General features: G+C 43.3%; 1 long non-coding RNA gene across 1 annotated transcript in view; it reads right to left on the bottom strand.

Moving 5' to 3' along the window:
* Positions 1-21,801, bottom strand: part of LOC136012553 (uncharacterized) — a 28,244-nt gene extending 6,443 nt beyond the window's left edge. The window contains exons 1-2 of the long non-coding RNA XR_010611807.1: positions 21,723-21,801; positions 15,003-15,088 (exon numbers count right to left, since the gene is read on the bottom strand). This is a non-coding gene — a long non-coding RNA (uncharacterized LOC136012553). The remainder of the gene's footprint in view (positions 1-15,002; positions 15,089-21,722) is intronic.
* Between the last annotated feature and the right edge of the window lie 984 nt (positions 21,802-22,785).

Here is a 22,785-nt window from a genome sequence, read left to right as displayed (position 1 = left end):
GCCTGTGACAATCCCCCAGCGAGACATTTGCTAGCCAGCAGAAACAGGGATTCAGTCTCTGCAGCAGTGCAGGATACAAACAGCAGTATGCCACTGCTTGGGCTGGGGCAGGGCAGGCTGGGCAGACCTGGCACAGCAATTTGGCATGCAATGGCTTCAGAGTGCAGTGGCCCCACCTTTGCTACACCCTGTCCACCCCAGACAGTGTGCCGGGGAGATGGGCAGTGCTGCATGCAGAATGCATGCCTGTACCCAGGCTTTGGCTGTACAGACCTGACAGAGAAGCTGCAAGGGTACAGCAGGACTAGGGCCCTGGCACAGTACAAGCACTGCTTGAAGGCTGGTTCCCCCCACTCATGTTAGCCACTGCACTCTCCTGCCATGCAACAGGCTGTACTGAGAGTCCAAAGCACCTGAAGACATCCGTACCCCTCCTCTCACACATTAAACACTATGGGGTATTTTTACAGCTGGGTTTTTTTATTACTCTTCCCCCTAGAGCATCTGCCTTCTTTATCCTGCTTCTCCAAGATCTCATGCTGCATGCTTGGAGAAGAAAGGCTGCTGTGCTCACTCTTTCCTCCCCTTGCAGCACAGCTGCTGCTCTTGCACCCTTCTCACCACGAGGAACCCTTCCAGGATACTCAGGCATTGTGGTAGGATGTACCTTGCACAGATTACATCCTGAGAGACAGCCCTGGCTGTCCCTCTGCACCATGCCATCCTTACCCGCACACTTCCCAGCCCCTGCACAACATCCACTCAGGTGGCCCAGTCATTCCCATAATCCTTTCTGGAAACTTTGACTCACAGGACAACAGGCATAATGCGCCTGTGACTTTCCCCTAATTCTCACAACCCTCCCTTCTCTCTGTCCCTGCCAGGCACAGATGACGTGTAGTGGTTTCAGAGCAATACTTTAAAACCTCATGAGCCAACCCCTAGTATCCCTCAATATTTGCTCCCAGCATGTAAGTGATGCTTCATGCTGTTTCCTTCCTTGACCTCAATATCCAATTCCTGCTCCCCCTGGTCGCTTCCCTTGCGGGAATAATATCATCTGTGGTGAAGATAATACCCTGTAGCAGCTCCTCAAGACACGTGGTAGTTCTGATTTCTTCCACCAAACGCCCTATGAGGCAAAGCGAGGTGCCATGTGTAACCCACATGTTCAGCTAACACAGAAAGCCTTTAACAGGAGCTCCTTTAAAACCTCAGACTAATCCTATTAACTCTTAACAGCTACTGCAAAGGGGTGGGTACACCCCGGTTCTGTGCCTCCCACAGGTACAGAGATGCTCATGGGGTGCTCATACTCTCATAGGCAAGCACACAAATGTTCTCCCACGCACAGACCTGTTCACACACACACCCCACGCAGCACTCGCATGAAGTTCTGCTCAATAACGTTTTACTGGGAGAGATAAGCTGCACAGACGTTGTTAGGGTGTAAAGAGAAAGCAGAGCTCCAGGTCTGCATCAGAGGTAGGCACAGGCTTCAATGCATGGCAGTGATTTTATCTCCTATGTCCATTTGTCGTTAGCATCAATTGCTGATTTGGTGGCATACCGATAGCACGATGCAATCTCTGTTGTCTCTCTTTTCCCCTGGGGTTAGGCACTGCTTTTTCTCATTACCTTTTTGCTGAAAAGTGTTTATCATGGCAGATAATCTGAGAGAAAGCTTCTTCTTGAAATCATTTGTCTTTTAGCTATGGGAGTAGGAAGTGTCTCACAGTTGCAGTCTCTCCTCTCATTTCAGAGAGTCATTCTTCTTCCTTACACTACTGTACTGCAGCTCTGGCAATCCAGCTTTAAGATGTGGCCTGCATTTTTGCACATGTGGCCAAAGATATAATAAGTCACACTTGGCATAATAATTTCTGGGTGCAGGAGAGTCAGTAGAAGGGTCTCATACCTTTGCTCAAGCTCCCTATCTGCCTGTTGAACTATGTCTATCTCCCCTCACACGACAGGTTTAATGCTGGCAGAGTTAGAGATGCTCTCACTGCCAACAGTAGGTGTCTGCCCCAGCAGTACTGTGGTTAGGTGAACGTGTAGTGCCCTACAGAAGACAACACTGCTTTCACTCGGGTTTCACTTCTGAGCTTCCAATGCTTTAAAGCACAGAGCTGCCCAGTTCAAATCAAGTAAAATGAAGTACAGCAGCCTTTTTGGTTAGAAATGGGGAAGGAAAACTCTGTTCCGTAGGTAATTTTATGGGAGTCATTGTATAGCATAGAGGAAAACTTAGTGAGATTAAGAGCTTTTTATCTCTTGGGAAACCTAAAGATTTTTTTCATTGTAAGCAGGTGATAAAAAAATGGTATTTCTTTTCTTTCCATGGGATGGAAACGCCAAGTCAGAACAGTGACATTTTTGATCAAAAACGGTTTTTATGATCTCAAAAAATCAAAGTATTTAGTTTTCCAGAAGTAGCATGTTCTATTTTAAATTCTTTCAAGAAACTAAAAGTCCCTCGAACTCAGCTGCTTACAGGAATTGCCTCCTGGCCTGATTACGGTGCCAGTAACACACTGAGATACAGGACTCACACAGGGTGCTGCCTCAAATTGATCAGACAAAACTCCCTGCATCGCCTTATGGGTTTATAGGACTTCAGTTGTACCTAGCACAGGGTAGAGAAGGGGGTGTTGAAAGGCAATCTGTGAAAGTGAAGCACCCTAAGGGGAGAAACACAGTTTGGAATCAGTTCAGAACAAACCGACATTTTTCCCCGGAAGGAAGGAAAAAAAAACCCATTTGTGAGGAATATTTTCACATAGGTCTAGTATGGGTGGCACTGGAGAATGCAAATATCCCGTTATAGAATTATCTTGCTGCTGTAACGACACATATAGCTTGTTACCTTTCAAAAGCAGCCCCACTCTGTACCCAAGCATCACAGAGTGGACCCACATGCCACCTGGTGCCTCTTATGAAGGGATCCACATGCAACAGCGTGTTTCTACATGCACACATAGGTCAGAGCTCGCATTGTCATAACCCGCAACACAAGCCTGCAGGATTCATACACCTATGCAAAAGTCAAGAAAAGGGATAACATACCCTGATAACCTATATACAGTTACATAGCCAGAGAGTCACAGAATGGTTTGTGTTGGAAAGGACCTTAGAGCTCACCCAGTTCCAACCCTGTACCATGGGCAGGGACACCTTCCACTAGAGCAGGTTGCTCCAAGCCCCATACAACCTGACCTTGAACACTGCCAGTGATGGGGCAGCCACAGCTTCTCTGGGCACCCTGTGCCAGCGCCTCAGCACCCTCACAGGGAAGAATTTTTTCCTTATATCTAACCTGAACCTCCCCCGTTTCAGTTTGAGTCCGTTACCCCTTGTCCTATCGCTACAGTCCCTGATGAAGAGTCCCTCTCCAGCATCCTTTTAGGCCCCCTTCAGATACTGGAAGCTGCTCTGAGGTCTCAGAGCGAGTCTTCCACACACTCATGCTCAGGTACATGCAGGACTTGCAACATCTTTTCCTATATCTCCTTGGAATTGCCCTAGGACCAGACGCACTTCTTGCTTTAATCCCAAACACACATAACGTTCAGTCCTGCCACTCACAAATCATCCCAGCTCCCTCGGGAGAGCAGATCTGGCAGCCCTGTCTCCGCTGAGACAGAGACTGTGGTTTGTGCCAACGAGGAAGGAAATCCCGCCAAAACCTCAAGAACAGCCTTGGGCTCATTCACATTTTCTTCTGTTCCTGAGGGGAAAGAAGGGAAAAAACCCAGCTGTGAATTTATTGACTCTCCCTTAAGGATCTCTGGAGCAGTAAATTCCACCTTCACGGCACTGGTTAATTATGCATTTATTTAACTCTGTTGCTGTGGTGTTTTTAATGACTCGCCGCTGTTGTTTGAAGTTCACTGTCTATTATTTGCAATAAAACTCTCTGTCATATTTTTGCCTCATTATTCCTCACAATTAGCGCATTTCCTGCACACACCCCCCCACCTCTTCCCTCTCTCTTCTCCCCCTCTATATTGCTCCCTGCCACCCTCACCTTTCCTACTAGCACTTGCAGAGTTTCAAAGACCAGCTGTTCTGTCTAGGGAGTGCTTTTGAGGAACTTCTATCATGGGCTATGGAGCAGCAGGGGCTGCTGAATAAAATACCAGTCCTTCAAAAACGAATTAAGGCAGAGAACAAAAGCAACAAGGAGAAGGAGAGAAGAGTCAGGACCTGCAGCCCCCTCCCACCCAGCAGTTTGAAAGAGGGAGCCCTTCGGTGTCATGCCATGGTAGTGACCCGCAGATGTGGTGGCCAGTTAATCGATGACGATTGCTTTTTAGCATGAGAAAGGGAAGAAGTGCTGAAACACTCTTCTTAAGAGTAGAAGTAGCGCAACAGTCTTAGTTCAGTGATAACAAGCTCTTGAGAACAAGTTTTATCTGCTAACTGCAACTTGCAGGATCCAACTCCACTCTCTGACTTCCTTACCCTTTCCCAAGCTTCACTATAGAAACATTTCTTCCAACTCAAGAAATGGCTTTAAAACTTGTTAATATTTATTCCAGGTAAACCATAATTTTTCCCAAACCAAGTGAAAAAACCGAAGTGGATTGATGCACTTGGTTTCCACTGATAATTTCCAGATCGGCAAGCACCACCCCTATCTTCAGGAAGGGCAAGAAGGAGCTGTTGGTAATTACAGGCCCATCAGCCTTATCTTGATTCCTGGGAAGATGATGGAACAAATGCTTCTGGAAATCATTTCCAGACATATTAAGGATAAAAAAGAAAGTAATTGGGAGCAGTTGGCATGGATTTATGAAGTAGAAATCGTGCCTGACCAACCTGATAGCCTTCTACAATGAAACGACTAGTTTCGAAGGTGAAAAAAGGGCAATAGATAAGTGGAGAGTGAGGTTGACAACTGGCTGAAGTGCTGGGCTTTAAGGGTTGTGGTCAGTGGCACAAAGCCTGGCTTGAGGTTGGTCACTAGTGATGTACTCCAGGCAGTCCAATACCACTCAGAAGTTGTGCTGCCATTCAGAAGGACTTCAGTGGGCTAAAGAATTGCAGGAATCTCAAAACGTTCAAAGGGAAATTTAAAGTCCCAAACTAGGGGAGAAATAACCTCATGCACCAGCACGTGCTGGGGTCTGACTGGTTGCAAAGCAGCTCTGCAGAAGAGGGTCTCGGAGTCCTGACAACAACAAAACTATCGATGAGCCACCAATGTGCCCTTGTGATAAAGGCCGTCAGCACCCTCCTATGAAGAAAAGCATTGACAGCAGGTCAAGGGAGGTGATCCTTCTCCTGTATCCAGCACTAGAGAAACAAAGTTCGAGGTGCTGTGGCCTCATCTGGGCTCCCCAGTGCAATAAAGACATGGACATGCAGGACTCTGTCCAGCAATGGGCCACCAAGATGATTAAGGACTTCGAGCATTTGATGAGGCATTGACGGAGTTAGGACCTGGCCTCAAGAAAGAAGGGTTTAGGGTGAACCTTATCAGTATAAATACCTGATGGCAGGCAGTACAGAAAACAAGGTCAGAAAGAGCAAGCTGCAGTGGGTACAATGAAATACAGGAAATTCACTTTAAACATAAGAATGCCCAAACTTTTTTATAGCGAGGGTGGTCAAACACTGGTATAGGTTGCCCAGAGGGGCAGTAGAGTCTCTAGCCTGGCAGCTATTCAAAACCCATCCAGTCACAGCTTTACTTGACCTTGCACATTCAGTAGGGGAGTTAGACTAGAAAATCTCCTTCCAGCTTGAATAATTCTGTGACTAGAGGTTCTCTGAACATCAACCACACTTCAGACAGATGTCAGAACAGTCTGATGAGAACTAGGAATCCAGTATTTTTCATTTAACCTAAAAATGAGATGTCTCAACAGATTCAGAATGATTCCAATTTGAAGAAGCAATCAAAACTCACCCCTTTAACCACAGCCTCTCTTCAGATTTTGTATAAGAAAAATGATTCAGCTTCCTCTGCTTATGCTCTGCCATTATGCAGCATGTTTAACTGGAAGAAAAAATATTGACTCATTTGGAACCCTTGGCCAGTGCAAGAGAGTTTCCACAGGGAAGGATGTGTACCCACATTTTCTGTTGCTCTTTGTCAGGCGCACTGCAAAAGCCCCACACCACAGGATGCCTTCTGTCTCACCAAGTTAAGACATCTCATTGTCACAGTTTTCTGCCATCCAATGTGAAATTTTAGCTTAGGTTATTAAAATGCCCTAATCAGGTCTGTGCTTTCCAGGCTTTACTGCTCTCCAAATATCCAGACAATTAGCGTAAATCCTTTCTTCATAACTTAGCCAAGTTGTACACATTTAAATCTGTCCTTGTAAATAAGGTCACTCCAACCCCTGATTACGGTTGTTGCTCTGAGCTCTGTTCAACCTGCCAGACATTCTGAAAGTCAAGTGTCCAAACTGCAACATTGCATTATAAAGTGGTTGCACTAGAGCTATGTAAAAGAGGGTGTTCCCCCCACCTCCATGCCATGACACTTTTACACATGCAGTCCCAAATTGGAGCACTCTGATTCTCTGTTTAGCAGCTCCCATAGCTGCTTTCAGCATCACCAGGGCTGCTTTCTTTTGCTTCATGCAAAGTAAACGCATGTTTTGGATGGGACAGGTAAAAATTACATGCAAACATGTTATGGAGATTGGAACTGGATGATCTTAAGGTCTTTTCCAATCCTAACCTTTCTATGATTCTATGTTACACACATTTACACATGGAGAGATATAGATATGTTTATTCCTCCTACCTTTGAAAAGGAGTGATTTGGAGCAGAACATTTCTGGAACTCATGCCCAACTCATCCAAGTGTACTAGTTAAAAACACTTTCACATTTCACCACATCTTACTTCAGTGTATTTAAAGCAGAATAACAAACTTGAAACAATGTTTTACCTAGAATTCTACTAAATTTTCTCGGAATTTTAAAAGCACAAAGTTTCACTCCAAACCCAAGAATGTGATTCCCCCCCCCCAAAAAAAAAAAAAAACACTGATATTTTCACCAGTTTCTCTCAAAAGACCAATAATTTCTTTAAAAAGAGGAAAAAAGCAGATCTTTCACAGACCTAATTCTGTATTCAGCCTTAATCAAATACAATAGCTTCTATTTACCAATTAAATGTCATCTCACTAGTTTCTGTTCTCTCTAATGATCTGGCACCTCATTAGTGAGTTTAGATTAACTTTTCCACATATTCAGTACTCTTAAACTGTTATTTGCAGTATCATGCCTAGTTTGGTGACATCCTACCTCAAGACACATCAATTTCAACTATTCCAGTGGAGAACAGGCATGTCTGCAGTTCTACAAAATATGAGTATTAATAAAGATCAAGGTTTGGGCTCGTTCAGTGAAAGAGAAAAGACAGGGGCAAGATGACATGTAAAACTTCATTAAAGAGTTGGATTATTAAATGTTCGGTATGTCTGCGGTAGACCAAGCAAGAACCTCCAGGATATAATTGCAGTAAAAGAGATTTGATTTAAACACTAGGAAAAGCTCTCTTGCTGGAAGGATAGATAGAGGCTGAAGCTGCTTAGCTAGAGAAGGCTCTGAGGATATAAATCTGCACTGTGTAGTGTTGAGTCGGCTTTTGAGAGTGGTGGGGAACAAATGATGTTGCAACATCACAGGCACAATGAGATCTTAGAGGACAGAGTGTCCATTTCAAAACCAAAACTGATTTTAGTCAAACAGCCTTTGTTACCTGCCCACAAAGCAAGAAGGTATGTGACAAGAGGTCTGTCCAGAGTTCAGGCACCAAGCAGGAGTTAGTTTGTCCACTTACCTTCCTGCCATCATCTTCTCATAACTTGAAAGATTTTCTTTTTTATTCCCCTTGACCTAAGCATCCTGGGAAGATGAAATTAGAGGTGCTGGTATCTGAATGACGTGCTACTCTGGGAACCAATGACACATTGCCCACCTTCTCTTTCCACATTACTTCGTCATTCATACCAGTTTTGGCATATCTATTAGTTCTTTTCCATCCTTTTCAGCTATATGACCTTTAATGAACCATTACTGGAGCTCCTTTCATTCTCTAACATGAGAAACGCACATTATTAGCCTTCCTCTTCCCAATTTCCCCTAGATCCCTCAAAACTGCCAGGGAAGTCCACAATGAAGACATTCAAGGCAAGTGGCAGTGGGGAATCAGTTCCTCAGGCAGAGGAGAAAGCAAAGAACCAATCTAAGAGTTTCTCTCCCAATATTAATAACCTGCAATGTATCAGGGCCTATCAAAGCTGAAGAGCTACACAGAGTATTTTCCTTCAAAGAGGGCTAGTTGAAGCAGGTCTATGAATACCAAACTATGAGGAATGCCACCATCACATGAGTAGATTGACGGGTGTGTGGCAAATTTAAGCATGAAGTCTTGCTCCTGGACAAAGCAGACAGTATGGACAAAGAGCAACATTAGCACACTCTGTGGCTGGATTTACAAACCTGTTCACTATGAAGAGATGCCTTAAAAGGTTAGGATGTGAGACAGCTGGATGTGGGACAGGTAAATAAACAGGAAGCTGCATTTCTGCCTTAAAGAGATAAGCCTGGCACTAGGGGACATAAAAACATCAAGGCAATCCACAATCCTTTTGTTGCAGGGCTTTAACGTCCTGATGGGAAAGGTGGAATGGAAAGGCCGTATATTTCTTCTGCCTATAGCCTTACAGTACTTTCCAGCTCAGCCCCTGGAGCTCTGATATAAACCGTTCCTAAGGGAAATCTGAAAAAGTGACTTTGAGAATTAAGTTTATTACCAGTGGGGCCCAACTCACTACACCAGGATCTAAACCACCCCTGGAATGAACACATCTGTGGTGCCCACGAATGGAAAGAGGCTCAAAATTGCCACTCTAATTGACTACACGCACTTAAATTGCCGATCGGGTTAGGATTCAGAAAGCTGAAACTTCAATTGCAAAACATAGCCTGAGGCCACAACATGTCTGAGGCACAGGTTTGACAGAAGGGACTCTCATAGTGCTTCACTGACTAATGAGATTAAAGGGTTTTCATTACATCAGTTGTAGTTGTAAGGCTTTCACCTTATTGCACTTGCATCTTAAAATGCTAAGTGCTACTGTACAATTTGATACATTTGACTCAGAAAAAATTAGCAGTCAGTCTGAAGTTTTCCATTCAAAGTGATCCAGTATCAAAAGCCTCACTTGAACCCCAGGAGTCTGGGTGTGAGGCTGGCTTGAATTCTGGTATCCAGATGTGGACAGAGATCTTGCTGTCTTGCTTCCAATCAGTTGAAATGCTTTTCAAATAAAAGTAACCCGTATTTAAAGGTGTTATAGGTTCATCTATGAAGATATTTGATTTAAGTCTGTAACTACCCCAAATTACTTAAGCGGTGATAATTTTAAGAGTTTCAAGGTCTATCAGGTCACAGGCAGGTATCTGGTAACAAAAGTAGGTAGAAGGCAGCTAATGTAAAACCCTCACAGATCTGTCAAATGCTGGATTTCCTCCATTTCTGCTACACTATGCTTTCTGTTATGTATTAGAGATCATCTACTGTCTGATGGTAGTCTACCACTGGCAAAAATAAGCCCAGAGTTTCACAATGGATTTGATGATCAAATTTGAAGAAAGATACTGGGTGAAAGGAAAAAGTACCTTGACTAGCGGCTAATGCAGATGAAGAATCAGAGGATGCAAGCCCAGACCTCAGATTTGTTAGACTCTCAATCCCATCTCAAATCTATATCTTCATTTCTCTGTTGCACAGAAGGGGATGAATTAGCTACACACATAAATACAAACGCCTCAGCACTCTGAGGTACCTCACAGGCAAATGTAATGGGGGGAGCAGTTTAGTAACATACACATTTTCCCCAGTATATTTCCCCAGCTAGGACAGCCCTGTTGTACTACATATATGTAGTTAAGGCCTGCAATGGGAAAGATGTTCAGCATGACAGCTGCAGCCTGACTAAGCGTCTCACAGAGATTGTTACTGAGCTATGAGCATTAACAGAATACAATACCTTTTTCACTGTAGTCTCTGCATACTGAAGCATTTGTGAGACACATTAGAATGCAGCAAGATGTATGTAGAGAAGGCTTAATGTTATATTAGAAAGCATCAAGATCTCCTCATGCAGTCATATCAGCAACTGTACATTATCACTATACATTTAAGGAAAACCAGTGGGTGCTTTTTGTCACAGTCCCCCATGGTCACAGCTGTAGCTGGTAGTCAGAAACTACCCAGACTACAAACTACCAACAATTGGAACCCTACCACCATCGTCCTTCAACCCACCCTTGGGCAGTTACAGTCCAGATTTTCTGGATACCTAAGTAAAAGGGCAATGGTCTTAAGCCACACAGGGAGAACACAACCTTCAAAGTGTCAGCAAATGTTTTACTGAGCATCTTGAGCAAATTTCACAATACATGGCTGCTACAATTAGCAGCATGGCCTTCAAACAGAATATGGAAGTATGTGGAAGAAACTTACTAATGTACTATGACAGTACTTCATGCTGGGATTCTGACTGGGGGATCCAGTTCAGCCGCTCTTCTCGTGATCTGTTCTGCTCCTGTATGAAGGACCCCCAGACTCTGGGACTTCATTTGCCACAGCAGTAGGTGGAGTCCGCCTCAAGAACAGCCACAGTCAATATTTGATGCCTCAGATAAAAGCTGCCCAGGGTATTCAGAAAGATCATTTAACAAAGGAGAAGACTGCCGCCTGTGTCCTGCAAAGTTTTGTGTTATCTCAGCAAGACCCTCTCCCAGGGAATAAGACTGCACCACGTTATCTCCATATTCACTGGAACAAGGCTGGGTGTCTGCTACAAAAGAGCTCTAGTGATCATCAAGGCCAGGTTGGATGGAGTCTTGGGTGACGTGGTTTAGTGTGTGGTGCCCCTGCCTATGGCAGGGGGTTGGAAGTAGATAATCTTAAGGTCCTTTTCAGCCCTAACTGTTCTATGATTCTATAATCATGCTCCCAGACCTCACATAACCATGGAGAAAAGCAGGAGTAGCAGCCTCTGTCGCCAGAGCCATGTCTTTCCTTCTAACCAGGACATTTCTGAAGTATTATTTTAAACACTTCAGTTCAGCCTCTCAATATTTTCATTGAGCTACGTGGCTATTGCCCAGGTTCTCTGGGAACACAGCCTTTGTTGAGGTGCAGAGTGAAAAACTGAGCAAGTTGCTAAAGGAAAGAGGAAAATCAGGGAAATAATCTTGAGATTTTTTGCACATACGGCCATTCCTTTTAGAAAGGTAACTGAAAGCAAGCCTTTGACAGCAGAGGTGAGAGGGAAGGAAAGCATATTTCAGTGAAGAGATTTATTAAGGCCTGTCTTTTCTTTAACTGCAGCTGTACACAAGATTGACATATCCTGTAAGCTACCTTTGATAAAGTCCCTGGTCTTGCTGCAGCAATGCAAGGAAGCCCATTTCATCTGCAGTGCATTTACAACTATAGTTTACAGGATTTTCTACTTTCATACCCCAGCCTCAGTTGCTAAGTGTCTCTCAGGTCAGTCTTTTACTAGCCTGCAGTTTGTCAGCTACTGCCTGCACTATCTACTTCCTAACAACTCTTCCAAAATAAAAACCCCCAGAATAACAGAGCAAGGTAGAGTTCAGAAAGCAGATGACTCTTGAACCCTGATCCTGAATGGGAGACCTGCAAGTAAGTTTGAGTTTCATTGATCCTGGAGACAAGGAAAATGATGGGCAGAGACCATAACTTCTGGATGCCTCTCCAGTAGTACCCTAGAGGACGGTTTTGGCACTGTATGTTCCCTATCCAGCGAACACAAGTTGCAAGCATGAATACATGAGAAGCTGGCACAGGAAGGTCCCAAAGTCACTGCTCACTGTTCTTGAATGGCAGTTTTGATTTAGAAATTAAAAACATCTTCTCTTGAGGTCAAATGGAGTAGTCATAATCAGATTCATCATTGACAGATCATGAAAAAGTAGGGCCAGAAAGCCCCTCCTGGCCTTTCTTAACGAAGTGGAGAGCCTTACGTTGGTTATTTCTGAAGATCCTTATCCAAGTACTTCAAAAAATAAAATGAGGATAATTCTAATGGATTATTGAGGCATCTATCGAGAGCAAATTGTCTGACCTTATTTCATATTCTCTCCACCCGCAAGAGGGTAACTTACTTAACATTCTCCCACTACCCCCAAGACTCTTATATTCCCATCTGTCTCTGTATCAGCGCTTCCCCTGAGAGGCTTCTTCACAATGTTCCTTTTCCCTAGAGCCTGTTTCTCCAAAGCTGTTACCAAGGCTGAGCAAAAATGCTCCAGCTAAAGCCTCCTTAAAAGTAGTCCCCAACTTCCTTATATACAAGTATTACTCTAATCCTGCCTTTAATCAGCATAGGTCCCCCTCCCGTTTTTTTTTCCCCTCGAAGATGGAATGAGACTCTTGCCATTTGCAGATTATTTAATCCAACACATCTTCCTTAGTGCTGCTGCTGAGAGAGTCATCCCCATTTTTACTGGTTCATTTGATTTCTCCTTCTTAAGGGCAAATCTCTACACTTGTCTCAAATTCCATCTGCTTAATTTTGAACAGTATCTCCACTTGATCAAAATCCTCTTGAATTCCTAATCAATCTTCCCCAAAACCTTGCAGTCAATCTCAGCTAGCTAAGGTAGTACTAAAATCTCAAACCAGCATGAAAGGAATAAAGAAAGGTTGCACTGCAGTGGAACTAGCAGGCTGCAGGATGATCAGACGCTGCAATGTAACAAGTCGCATGCGGGTTGAGTTGTGAGAAGAAAGAGTAACACACAATTGCTGGCACACAAATAGCGATAAACTGTGTTGCTATTATATATAGTTTCTGAATATTAATGTACTTTGGTTTCAAATTGAGGTTAACCTTGTGAGAGAAAGTACTCAGACTTTCCAAGTTGAAGCAAACACATGGTCAAAGGGTTACAAAAGACTGAAGGGGCTGTCTATGCACTTACGTATCTTCTGCCACCTACTCAAACAAAAGAGCAATTCGTCTGCCTCAAGAGAACACACAGCAAAAGTGCTTCAGATGCAGTATGAATTTCAGGGACAAACATCAGCATTGCTCTAAAAGGGGTCACTCCTTTCCTTTCCATCTGCTTCATACTCAGTGACTGTGTGATCTCTTATTTTCCGACTTCCCTTCAGCAGTTCTGGGACCCGCCCCTACTCCATCACATTTCTGTGTTGTTAGTATATTCTATACCTTTACAGTAACACAGGGAACAGTTCAAACTCAATTGCACCTAGTAAGTACCTTGATTTATATATTAGGAAATAACCCAAGCTACAAGCATAACACTGTCCTCCTATTCTGCCTTTCACTTCAAATTCCAGGTTAGTACCTGGAGCCTTTCCATTTTCAGTGTTTGTTTCAAGGCTGTGTTTTGAGATGATTCCCCAAGAAGTAGGATTGGTGAGGGGAGAAAAGAGGGTGAAATTTAAGAAAAGATCTAATTCTCCCCCAAACATTTCATAAAAATTGTGTCCTGTCTTGTAAGTGGGGGTCAATATTCAAAGTGTGCAAATAGGCTTCACACTGAGTCTGAAATTCCCCAGACACAAGTAAATGGTATCATGCCCTGCAGACAACTGAGTTGCTATGGACTTAACCGGGCCTTATTAAAAATACTTAATGCTCACAGTAGGCAAGACTTTGCCCCTTGTCCTGACTAAGGAACGGGTTGGTAGTAAAAGGCTGGAGTCCTTTAATATTCATGAATATGAAATTAATAGACCAGCCAGGATCTTAGGCTGTCAGAGCAGATGAGGGTAGGAGTCTCTGTAGAATGAAAATGCACTTTAAAGGCTTGTAGGAGAGAACGAGTTTTGAAACAGGGAGGAAGAGAGGAGGGAGGCTCAGAATCAGGGCCAAAAAATCTGGGTACAGGAGAGGCAGGAAGAGAAAAACACCAGATTTTTTTTGTTAAGTATTCGTACAGATCAGATGAACATACTTTGTCTACAGAATCATCGTGTCCTCTAAACATATTTTTAGTGTTCTAAACACTTTAAGTAAAACTTCACATAGAAAACTTCAAGAGCAATTAAAAGACTGTCAGAGCTTTGGTAATTCAGAGACAGGGATTCAGGCACCACAAGTAGCAGGACTAAAACCATCACTTCAGATAATCCAGAAGTAAAGCAATGCTTCTCTGTAGAGCAACATGAGCCACTTAAAGAGCTGGTGACAGAATCTTTCTATGAACACCAGAACTGCAAGAGGAGACAGAAGGAGACCTTCCGCTTCTCAGGATGGTGCTAGTGTTACAAATAACGGTTGCTATTTCTCAAGGTCAATCTTTTGTAAATACCCCCCCTGAAGTCAGTACTAAGGCAGACACCCTACCATAGGATGACTTCTAGTCATGTTGAATAATAGGGTAGGCCAGAGTTTCTCTAATGGTAGACTTGGATCCTGATGTAAAATAGGAAGCAGAGCAGAGATGGGCCCAACCATTCTTTCTCCTTCCAGTCAGTTGGTTAGAAGCACCTATCCTCAAAAATGAACAAGTAAACCCAGCAATTAATTTATTAGTTATTAAGCTCTCTTTTTTGTATATGAGCCTTTGCAAATGCTTATGGCTTTCCATGTCATCTGACATCTTATTTTGAATGGCCCTTAGTGAATTTCATTCTCAAAGCATATAGCGGTAGCCTGAAAATAACTACAACCCACTATCTGGTCTTCAACAACAGAGGCTCTAGAAAATTCAGAGGAACTTCCTGGAAGGGTAGTTCAAACACACAGATACATAGACAACCTTCAACTTTGACACTGTATGGCTTAAGAAATCCCTGCACAGATTTACCTACCTCCACATTCTGAATTGGTACCCTAAACTTCATGGTGCAAGGCATTTGAAGCCACACCTGCATTACAGAAATGGTGTTGGTGCTTCTTATTGCTGTACTGTCCCCCCCAAAAAAAAGGATTAAAAATATATAAAATAAAAAGCTTTTACCTCTTTTACCTCTCAGGAGGTCAGTGAGGTATACAGGATTTCACAGCAACTGCGACACAGGCCGATGCACTACACTGAAAGCAAACCTAGGAGGAAAGCAGCAGAAGGAACTGAAGTGAATCCACATGGGCTATTAGCCCCACATTAACACTTAAATAGCACATTATTTCATCTTTTGCCAAAGCTCAGACGAGACCTAACCTTTAGCTTATCTAGTCAGGAGGAACTAAACTGGGGGGCATCTGGGATGGTTTTAGCTATTTGAAACACTGATGTGAAAATCTCAGGGTCTGGATCAATAGATAGAAGTTCAAGGAAAGTCTTAAAGATCCAATTTTAAAAATCAGGAACTACCTCAGGCTGTTTTCAACCCACAGCTCCACAGAATTTCTGCAGAGGAGTTTGGTGCATCTCTATATCATAAAAGTGACAGGAAAGCACAGAGCTTACATCTAGAGATGTGCTACATCCCCCAGAAAAGAAGAAAAAAGTGTTACTACAGAAATATCAGAGGAGTTCTACTAAACACCCTGAGCTTCTAGATGGGTTTTCTTTACAACCAGAGCAGCAAGCCTAATGAAGGTGGTGAAGGATTTTCAGACTAGCTGAAGCTTATTGGTCCGTTAAGAGCCTGATGGAAGCTAGAATCCAGCAAAGTGCTAACAATTAAACACTCTTCAGAAAGAATTTGCAGAGAAAAAGAGTTTGTCAAGTCATCTGCGCTCTTCACATCCTCAGAAGGGCAGGATTCTCTGTCCTTAGTGCCTTTCCTGGTATAAGCCAATAAGTTACGTGGAAATGCTATGCTCTACAACAGTCACAATGTTGTGGCTTCTCACACTGCTGTCTGCCACCAGATGATTCTCATAGCCAATGGTCTCCAGCCTCCCACACATGAGGAAGCAGAAATAAGATTACAGAAGTGTCAAGAAGGCATGACTTCAGATGGGAATTCAACCGCCCTCATGAGCATCTGTCCCTGAATGTCTACTGACATGGGGAGGGTATGGGGAAAATGATGAAAGAGGCCGCTTACATGAGAGCCTCACTAGAGGAATCCAAGCCACAAGCTTAAGGGAAAATGTTCATTCTCAATTAAGTTGAGAAATTCAGTTGCAAAAGATAAAGGTGATTCTACTGCATTTCTTTCCTCATCTGAGTTTTTTAATCTTAAATATCTGAAAGAGGCAAAAATCTATTTTAGTGACATTCTCAAGGGAGGCTGATCATATTTGATATGACTTACCCTAATCCTATGTTACCTTGAAAGTAAGAGTTAAGATTTTCTATAAAAACTGTCTCCAGTCCTCTCCTACACAGCATATGGTTCTACTAGGAATCGCTACTGAACGAAGGCATTACTTTTGACAGCAGCTCCCACCATGTCTCCTGGTTAGATGCAACAAGACCAGGTTCATGGTGGCACATTCATCCCTCTTGAGAACACAGAGAAGTGACCACAAGTTGTACACCGGATTGCCACAGGAGAGCAGCACACAGTCCTTTTAAGTTATCATTTGAGAGCTGCCATTTGTCCCCTCTTCATACCTCCCTTTGGTCTGGAACAGGAAGAGGGAGAATAGAGCCCATTCTGGCTTCTCTCTTTCTCAAGAACCTGTTTTACACATACATTCTTTTCCATCAGATAATTTAGTGTTTCCTATTAGCTAACAAGTAATCAGCTTACATTCCTATAGTAAGTTTCAAGAGAGGGAGTGTTAATTGCCTGCAGCTCTTCAGGACAGAAACTGTGTTCTGTTAGGATAACTAATGCAGCATAGGACCAGGACTTTAACTAGCAGCTGTAGCCAGCAACATACTGAGTGTGCCAAGCCTGGCACATATTAAAGAAATCTCTTGCTCATCATCTCTGAAGTCTGCAGGTGCTGCCGATGCCCTGTAGCAATGGGTGAGGTGATATCAGGAGTACCACAGCTGGTTCTAATCGAATTCTCTTAATGACATCCTGCACTAAGGGCTGGAAAGCTATCAGAAACATAAGGGTTTGGGTTGGTTTGTTTGGTTTTTCCCCCCCCCAAAAAAAGATGGAATTTTGCAGGTTATACACGTCATTTTTGACAGGAGAATACTCCTGTGGTTTAGAAGGCAGGATGGAAGCATGGGGAGCAGGATTAGAAGCATGGGCGAGGATTGCACCAGAATAACCAACATTCCAGGGACTGCATTGTGTGTATTGTAGATAAGCACCTTTGCCCTACCAAGTTCAGAACTAAGACATTGAGACTAACACACTCAGTAAGGCAGTATTGCCTTATGGCAAAGGCAAGCCCAGGGGTCTTCTGCCTCAACTGTTTCATTATAGGGTCAACATGAGGGGAATAACTCACTCAGCTGCTTAGCTGACCTTTCTGGAAATGGTCATAGCCAGCAGGTGATTTAAGTAAGGGGTTGGGTTGTTGTGTGTTGTAGGTTTAGGGGTCTTTTTGTTCATTTATTTAGTTTTGGTTGGGTTTTTTGGAGTGATGATTTTTTTAACCAGCAGTTAATTCCATTACTTTCCTATTTTAGAGAGACTTGAAATTACTCCACTCAAGTTGTGGGAACAGGAGGGTTCCTTTCCCAATCACTAGGTATTACATTTCATAATGCCTCCCTCCCAGGAGGCTATTGAACTAGCTACTTCCTGAATCAACACGAAGTTCACAGGAAAGGAGCTCTCTGCATTTCAAGTCCTACTTGCAAGCCTGCTTAGGGTAGGGGAGGAAAGAAATAGGAGTAGCTGTAGTTTGCTTTCCTTAAGAGACATGCCTTTTAGTCATGAAGGATTTCTTGTTTGTTTGTTTTTAAAGTTAGGTATGAACACTGTCCAGCTGCAGCCACAACAAGGGTCACACAGTTGTCTTAAAGAAAAGATTTCTAATACCACAACAACACTACAGACTAGTCAGTTTAATTTGCAAACTCTTCAGGGGTGTTCTAGAGCCATTGTAGGAACCATCTCCTCATGATGAAGGACACAGACTATGAATTGCTTTTTGAGTAAATGGCATTTTGTTTTTATAGCACAAAGCTACTAAATTAGACACAAATGTTACCTCCAGATGTTCCACTCGAAGTGACACTAGCTCTGCATTGCGATGTCTGCAGAACTATTCCAAAGACTGAAGATCTCTTATGGTTAGGCCTTGGTAGCACGCTCTACAGAACTGTATGAATAGCTAATTATGAAACCCATTCAGTTCTCCTCCATTATTGACAGTCCTTACCATTGTCATTCCAAACCACCTGTGTTTCTATGGAGACCCAGAGAAACACAGTCTCTTGGGTCATACCAGAATCCTTCTCTTTACATCCTGCCCAAGACGAAAAACAATTCACTGCAAGCAAGCTCATCTGGGGCAGAACAGCACTGCACAGGCTGCTCTTTGTAGCATCTACAGCCAAAAGGGGCAATAAGGAGTTACACCAGCTTGATTTCCACTGTGAAGTATGCTTGTGGTTTGTAGAGAGCTATAGACCATCCTTGTTCTTATCATCCTTACCCTGAGAAGCATCCATGTCTTTTAAGTACAAAGGGGGTCTCCACAGAAGTCCCTCATAACATTTGCAAGCGTTTCTCCACTACAGATGTTCAAGTTGACACCACATATGGTGAGCTTAGCAAACATTTCAGTTCCTTTTCACGGAAAGGCATCTTTTCCTTTGGTCCAGAAAGTTATCACAAGATAACAGAGAAGAGATAAAAGCCTAAGTTAAGGCAACAGTGTGTCCTGCCTAACCCTCACCTTATTTCTAAAAGAATACTGTTGCCCTCTACAAAGGCAATATATCTCAAGTCCTCAGTCTTCTATCACCCGTTATCTGCTTTGGAACCATTTCTTGGCTAGGTGTCCTTAACCACCTTCATTTAAACTCAAAGAAGGTACCTTACTCCATCAGAGCTTTCCACTTGCATGAACCATCACAGCCATCTCGTCAATTTAGGAGCTGTCAGGTTCTCTCTAAAGTATTACCTTGTCTTCACACACCAAGAATCACACTGAAGCTAGTCAGTCATGCTGTTGCCACGCTGATCTCTACTTCTCTGAGGAGGAAACAGCAGTTCTCTTCTTCCAGAACAGGGAGCATTGGAAAAGCTAGAATTACTCGCTACAAGTATTTGTGCTGACCAGGGAGCAGACAAACACTTTTTATTGTTGCTATCAATTCCAGTCCTCCAGGACAGGGGTATATATAGTGCTTTTGGCTCCCAGTGGCCACAGCTGGTTACTATCCCCTCACTCTGGGCTATTGAGTTCTTATCTTCAGAGAAACAGTAAGTTACTTAACAGCAGCTGAGGCCACCTTTTGTATTTTTCTGGGGATTCTCTAGAGTCCCACTGTCCAGACAGCATTATATGATAGCATTCATCATGTTTCCACACACACAGCCAAAACCATCATTCCATGGTTTATAGGATTTCATTTTCAATGTAAATGAGCCTGGAGTTAAACTGTGACCGAGAAACACAGACAAAAGGTTAAGAGCCAGACCTACAAAGAAGACTCTAACACATTTTTTTTCTATATCTTAAGGGCCTTGTGTCTGCTTTTGATCCAAATGCTCTAGTAAGAGGTAATGGGCTCCAACAAGGCTCCAGCAAAGGTAATGGACTCCAACAAAGCAGCTCCTGTTCCACCACACCTTGATCACTTATTCTCCTCAGCCCAACGCTCAGAGGATGGTAAAGCAGCTTGAGTAATTCTAGACAGCATTGCCAAACTCTGTTATCCAGTCACAGACAATGGATTGATAGCATTTGAGATAGCTTAATGTATAAGGCTAGGAGTCACAAGGAAAAGGTTATAATTTTCTCTAGTTTAAAGAGCAGGAAAGATGAAAACATTTTGACAGAGGCTTGAAGCTTTGCTTCAGTTTCAGAAGCTGCCACCTCTCCTTTCTAACTCATAGTCCAATACCTACAAAGAAATGTGTCATGTCACACTGAGTGGTGGCAGAAGGTCTTTTAGCTCAAGGAAAGGTCTACCTTTCAGGCCATTTAATATGTAGGAAGTGAACAGCAGCTATCACAGTCCTGCCACTGAGATCGGGCCGCCGCCAGCAACATTAAGCAGAGGATAGGGCTGCCCTTGGAACATCCAGGCATAAAAGCCACAGTTACATGCCTCAGACTCCCAGGTGATGTCTACAAGCCAACAGCCAAGTTATCCACCTTCCCATCCCTGTTCCAAGGGGAGCATTTATAAAGCAAATCCATACATCTAATAAGCTTTTTAGAAAGTAATTACTGTTTCTTACTCAGGCTTTTGCAACCAGACAGCTCTATGCAGAGAGCAGGTTCTTTACCATTGACTGCAGGCTTCAGTTTTATCACATCTACCATATGAACTAAGAAAAGACACCTGCAGAAGAACACCAAAGCCTGCACGTACAAACGTGCATTCAGACTGCAAGGATGGTTTTGGAAGCTTGTGCTTCTCCCAGACCTTTCTTCTTTTCACTCAGAAAGGTCACAACCTGCTGCCCCCAGTCACACCAGTTTGAACTGCTCAAACACCATCCTCAAAAGTTGATCTCTGGGGTGGGAGCATAAGCCTTGTTTCAGGAGAGTTTTCACAGGCAAACTGACAATCATGTAACAGTCCTCACTTGAAAAGAGGTCATTTTGCTGACCCCCATGGTTAGGTTGGGTTTACCATGGAAGCTTCTAACACAGAAACTTCTTACAAGCCTATACTTACCTCCAACAGAAGCAGAGGCTTCCTTTAGCAAGCTGGCACACTACTCCAGAGCACAATGCTCTTGGATGTTTACTCTTCCCTCCATACAGCAATCATAGGCACTTTTCCTTATAAGCTTTAGCTCATCCGTTTCTAATGCTGGCTCAATGACCTCTACAGTAACTGTGTGAGAGGTAACCAGCTTTTATTCCTAGCTGCTAATGTGATGTACACCCCACCAATTGCCCTTCTTTAAGGAGAAGGATCAGGCCTTAAAAGCAGGTAGGATCAGATCTTAAAGAAGCTCACAGCAATCAGAAGCTTAGCTGCTTTAAACAGAGAGGGGCTGTTTACTGATACAAGTTTGAGCACAACTGTGAAGCAGATACCAGGAGCACACGGACCTTGCAGAGAGTCAAATGCACTGCAGTTTCATCTGTGTGCATTATGGGCTCAGCCTTCCCCTTAGAGAAAGCATTACAAGACCTGCTGCACTACTGAAATAGAATAACAAGGGCAGAAATAACCTGCATCCCTTTTGGGCCACAGTTTTAGCAAGCAACAGCCACCTCAATGGAACACACAATTCACACTAAGGAGCTAGTAGTCTCCCTTTTACACTGTCTTCACATCATTTTAAACTGCAGTGAATCAGGCCCCAAAGGTATGCAACAGAGAGGACTAAGGGAGGGCAATGATAGATTGGGAAAGCAAAGTTCTCTCAATTTTACACTTGGTCACCCAGCTTTATCTAGAGACAAGAGGAAATCTCATTCCATGTAATTCACTTACCCACAGCACTCAGAAGGGAAATCATTGCAATGCTGATTGTGGGGAGGGTGAGAAGAATGCTTTTACAGCAGCAGCAAAGGATGCAATAGTCTCCCAGCATAATCACATCTCTAAAGCTATCAGGGGCCCTGAGGATCAACGAAAAGAAGCACCAGAGCACCCAAACCATAATTCCCAAAGGAGTCCCTGTCCATTTTGCTAGCTCCATCCTGTTCTTGCTACCCAGCAGATCATAAAAAACCCTACCTGCTTGCAGGAGAACACTTTTATACTCCTAATTGAGCTGCAATTGGACAGAACAGTCTTCTATCCACTTCAGGTAAGGCTACTACAGGATGGGCAATGAGAAAATCTATTTGCACCTTGCAGCCACTCCTCCCCATTTAAGCTGTCAGCACCTGCTCCATATTTATCCTCTTTTTGTTCTGCAATCAGTATACTAAACCCACCCCTATTTCCTACAGAAAAATCATCAGATTTCAGAATGCAAACAGAAGAGGCAGCATCTGAAATATACTCTCCAGTATCATTAGTGGGTAAGAATAATAGCAAATGTTATGTCCCCCTCCAAAAAGAAATCAATGTGGGCAGAAGGGAAAGGTCTGAATCACAGAAAGGGTGAAGTTCTTTATGGCATGTTCACACAGTGCTGAGCAATAAAACATACTCCTTGGCAAATAATGCAAATGCTTTGTATAATCTTACATGCACGTATGTGCAGCGTTTTTAGGTTCTGAGTAAACAGAACAATTTGTGGTCTCAAAAGGAAATGACTGCAGTGTGCGTGTGAATAGACAGACATATTCGTGAAGCACAGTGCATAAGGAGATCGGAAGTATTCATTGTAAGAATCCGGAGGTAACTCCACTACCACAGCCACATAGGCAGATATCTACAGCCCCTCTGAGCCTCTGTGACTCCAGGGTCAGAGATGCACTCAAGGGGAAGTAGTTACCACACTGCGACTTCGGGTGCTTTCATTCTGAGACTCAGACTTCACAAAACACAACAGGAGAGCAGCTGGTTAGAGCTTTAAAAGCTCATCTGAACAGAAGAACAGTCCCATGTAAAAGACTCAACTAAAGTCAAGAAAGCCTGAGTTAATTATGTTCTGCAAAACACAGAAATACTTACCCAAGCGTTCAGTTATTCCAGGATTTGAATAATCCTTTTTATAGTTTAGTGGTGGACTTGATAGTGCCAGGTTAACGGCTGAATTTGGTGATCTTAAAGCTATTTTCCATCCTAAACAATTCTATGGGTCTATAATTCAAACTTGAGGAAAGAAACCAGAAGCAGAGATCACAGC

The sequence above is a fragment of the Lathamus discolor genome, chromosome 4, assembly GCF_037157495.1.
Source record: "Lathamus discolor isolate bLatDis1 chromosome 4, bLatDis1.hap1, whole genome shotgun sequence".
Lineage (NCBI taxonomy): Eukaryota > Metazoa > Chordata > Aves > Psittaciformes > Psittacidae > Lathamus > Lathamus discolor.
Note: the sequence above shows the minus strand (reverse complement) of the source record. Positions and strands in the feature narration are given on the sequence as shown.